The sequence below is a fragment of the Mirounga leonina genome, unplaced genomic scaffold (genome assembly GCF_011800145.1).
Source record: "Mirounga leonina isolate KUSES-001 unplaced genomic scaffold, KU_Mleo_1.0 Mir_173, whole genome shotgun sequence".
In the NCBI taxonomy this organism is placed as follows: Eukaryota; Metazoa; Chordata; class Mammalia; order Carnivora; family Phocidae; genus Mirounga; species Mirounga leonina.
The window spans coordinates 14,341,209-14,346,107 of record NW_023270447.1 but is presented as its reverse complement, the minus strand read 5'-3'; positions in this window follow the sequence as shown (position 1 = coordinate 14,346,107).

Below are 4,899 nucleotides of genomic sequence, written 5' to 3'. Positions count from 1 at the left end.
TTTTAAATCCTAGAAGTACCACTAAAAGTATAAAACAAAGAGGTACAGGTGACAACCCAACAGTGGAAATAAAAGAGATTCATAAAAATACTTAAACTAAAACAAAAGGCAGAAAAAGACCAAAAAAAAAAAAAGACAGAAAAATAAAAAATATGTAAGTGGAACAAATAGAAAAAAATAAGTTTGCAGTTTTCAGCCTAACCACACCAATCATACTTCCACTAAATGTTAAAGGAAAAAACATTGTAATTAAAAGGAAGAGATTATTAGACAGACTAAGAAGAAAGCAAGACCCATCTATATGCTGTCTGTAATAGAACCTGACTTTAAGTACAGATATAAGTAGATACAGACATAAACATAGATGTAAAAAGATATACCAGGAAACACTAATCATAAGAAACCTAGAGTGGCTAAATTAATATCAATGTGGACTTCAGAATAAGAAATGTTATCAGGGATAGAGACATTTCATAATGATAAAGAAGACATAGCAATTCTAAGTATGCATATATTCAGATACAAAGCTTCAAATGCCTGTAAGAAAGCCTGACAAAACTTAAGGAAGAAATAAATAAATCCACAATTGTAACTGACCATTTCAACATTCTCACTCAGTAATTAATAAAACAGACAGAAAATCAATAGAAACATATACATGATTTTAAAACATTATCAACCGACTTATCTAACATTCACAGAACACTACACCAATAGCTGGTAAGTGAAGATTCAAGTGCACATGGGATAGCCCAAAGATAGCATGAATGCTGGGCCATAAAACAAGTCTTAATTATTAAAGGAGTAAAATAATACAGATTATATTCTCTTATCATGATAGAATTAATTTAGAGATTAATAACAGAAAGTTATTTGTAAAGTCCCCAAATATTTGGAGGTTAAATACCATAGGTGAATATTGTACTGGAAATCCTAGTTAATGCAACAAAATAAGAAAAATAAATACTGCATATACATTAGAATGGAAGAGACCAAATTGCCATTATTTATAAATAATATGGTTGCATACACAGATAATTCTGGATAAATTAAATTAATCATTAGACTATTATGAAGGTTTAAGATTCTGCATATAAGGTCAATATATAAAATTCAAAAGCATTCCTATACACAGTCATGATAACTGATAATATTTAATGGAAATAAAGGATTTCATTTAAAAAAAATGAGTACTTTTCAAATCAATTTCCTAACAAAACATCCTATAGAATTTGACAAACTAATACAAAAATTTATACACGTAATTAAAGGACCAAAAATATCTAAGACAATTCTAAAGAAGAACAAAGTATGGGTAGTTGCTCATTGTAAATAGACTTATTACACTTCCATAATAATTAAGACAATATGGATGTACTAATAGACAAATGGACAAACTAAAAGGGAAAGAAAGCCCAGAAATAGACCCATGTACATACAAAAATTAATATATATCTGTGGTGACATAAATAAGTAAAAAAAGGACAGCCTGTTAAATAAATAGAATAGGGAAAATCGGTCAAATATGCAAAAAGTAGAAACTGGTTCCCTGCTTCACATTATACACAAAAATTCAAGCTGAAATTAGTAATTTCCTAAATTATATTTGAATTTGCAAAATATTACATATTTAGAAGAAGACAGGACTGAGTAGAATTTCTTAACGTGACAAAGAATAATATTAACACTTTTTTCAAATGTTTAGAATACAAATCTTCAAGTAAAGTAAAAAAAAAAAATAGCCATAGTCAAAGTTGGAACAACTTGACAAAACAAAATAAATAGAGTAGCAGTGGATTATAATCTCAAGTATAAAATAAATATCCATAACTCCGCACTGCTATAAATAAATGATTAAATAAATAAATGGGAGAGAATAGACAAATCCCCCATGCAAAAGAATTCCAAATAGTTTATGTATACATATCATCTCCAAAGAGGTAGACTATACCTCCCCACTACTTAAGCGTGGACTGCCAAAGCGACTTCCTTCCAAAGGGTACAATATGGAAAGGGAAAAAAAAATGAATTACTTTATAATGGAGAAACCTGACAAACACTACCTCAGTCAGGTGATAGATGTTAATATCAACAGCTGGAGTGGTGGGGGATGGGAGGGATGGGGTGGCTGGGTGATAGACATTGGGGAGGGTATGTGCTATGGTGAGCGCTATGAATTGTGTAAGACTGTTGAATCATAAACCTGTACCTATGAAACAAATAATACATTATATGTTAAAAAAAAAAGAAGAAGAAGAAGAAGAAGATACAAGGAGGGGAAGAATGAAGGCGGGAAATCGGAGGGGGAGACGAACCATGAGAGACTATGGACTCTGAGAAACAAACTGAGGGTTCTAGAGGGGAGGGAGTTGGGGGGATGGGTTAGCCTGGTGATGGGTATTAAAGACGGCATGTACTGCATGGAGCACTGGGTGTTATACGCAAGCAATGAATCATGGAAAGTGTTCCATGTATGGTGATTAACATAACATAATAAAAAAAATATATCAACAGTAGTAAGTCATGTTGATAGTATGTACCCTTCATCTGATGTGATGAGAATGGCACTTCTCATCTGTGATTTTCCTCCCCAGAACCCTTAACCTCTGTATAACTAGGAGAAAACTATCACACAAATTCCAACTGAGGAATACTTCATCAGTATTCCTCGAATTATTAAGGTCATCAAAAACAAGGGAAAACTGAGAAACTATCACAGCCAAGAAAATCCTAAAGAGACATGATGACTAAATTACTGTGATATCCTGGATGGGATCCTGGAACAGGGGGGAATAAAGGACATTAGGTAAGGAAATTTGAAGAAAGTATGGTCTTTACTTAATACTACTATATGATATTGGTTCATTAATTGTGACAACTGTACCACACTAATGTAAGATATTGATAATAGGGGAAACTGGGTGTGGGGTATACAGGAATTTTCTGCACTACTTTTGCAACTTTTTTGTAAATTTAAAACTGTTTTAATTTAAAAGTTTTCTTAAAAAAGGAGAGAGCCAGTCTGGGAGAAAATTTTTGCAATATGTGTAACAGATGAATATAAACATCAAGAATATATAAAATAGGTAAAAAGCATGTAATCTAAGAGAAAAATCGGCAAAGAATATGAACTGTCAAGTCACAGAATAGGTAATCTTAATGGCCATAAATATGTACAGAAAAACTCAACCTCATAATTCATTAGGGAAATATATATTTAAATTAGCATGTGATTTAAAATTTTTAAATCTGACATTACAGAAGAGGAAGTGGAACAATGGCAATTCTCATGCTCTAATTATTGAGTGAAAATAGATCAAACATGCTGGAAACCTGCTTAAAAATATTTAATAGAGTTGAAGATGCACCATACCTTTCAACCCAAGTATTCACTTCAAAGTATATACAGTAGAGCAGTTTTCTTCCTAATGGTGTATTCATACAGCTGGGAGTATACAATGCTGTTCTAAGGAATATGCAGGCATAGATAGTTTTATGGGAGCCTCATTAAGACCCTCAACTTTGGGGTGCCTGGGTGGCTCTGTCAGCTAAGTGTCTGCCTTCAGCTCAGGTCATGGTCTGTGGGTCCCGGGATTGAGCTCAGTGTCAGTCTTCCTGCTCAATGGGGAGTCTGCTTCTCTCTCTCCCCACCCCGCCCCTCCCCACTGCTCTCTCTCTTTCTCTCTCTCTCTTTCTTTCTGAAATAAATAAATAAAATCTTAAAAAAAAAAAAGACCCTCAACTTCCATGGAACCCTTTTTAGAACTGAGAGTCCTTAGAAAAGAAGTCTGCCTGTTCTCAATTATGACTACGCTCCTTCATAATCATCCTTTTAAAAGAGAGAGAGAGATCTCCTCTTTGAGCCTTACCATGCTGGATTGCCCTAGGTCTAAAAAAAAAATCTCTGGGTGCCAAAGAGATATTTCAAGAATGCATATAGCTCATGAGGGAGAGTCCCAGGACTATAAGCAGTAATCTTTGTTAAAAAACACTGAAGGGAGCAGGGTCTTACTTAATCCAAGTGACAAAAACAAGGCAAAGCCCATTTCTTTATCTTTTTATCTATCCTTCTTTCTTTGCATCTATCTTAGAATTCAAAAGTGAATTGGTTGTCATAGAAATGAGTATAAAGCACTTGTATTTGAATTGAAAAATAAAGTCATATATTCCTGACAGAAGATAAGTCTGATAAGTGTTTGTTTTGATGATGAAGACTGGCTTGCCCTTTCCGATAAATGATAAACATTTCCCATAAATCAGATTAGCCAAATCTGCTTCAAAGTTTTGACCAAAATATATTTAAAGCATAAATACAATATAGAATATGCTAAAACATGTATCCTTTGTAATTCTTACCTTGGGTTTAAAAAAAAGAATTAACTTAAAAATGTACAGAGGGGTACATAGTTTTCAAATAAACTAAATGTCTATCAAAAGGAAAACAGAGTAATGAATTCTAGTATATTCATACAATGTAATAATACACATCATCATTTAAAATGAATAGATTTACAAGTACCTTCAGGTACATCAAAAATGTAAGGTTGAAGAAATAAAGCAAGCTACAGAATACATTCTGTGAATATCCTGTCAATTAGTATTTATTGAAAAGTTATATATTGCAAGGATCATTTTAGGTGTTTGGGATATAGTATCAACAAAACAAAAACCTCTGCTCTTACAAGACTCACATTTCCTTGGAGAAGGAAAACAGCCAATCAACAAACAAAATATCAACAAATACATGTGATTCTAAAACTATCTGTCAAATAATGGCAAGGATGGGAAAGCAGGACAGGGAGTGCTAGCACAGGCAGAGTGGGTGAGGTACCAGGGGAGTTACAATCATAAATAGGCTGGTCAAAGACAGCTTCACTGAGAAAGACCTGGAATACTTGA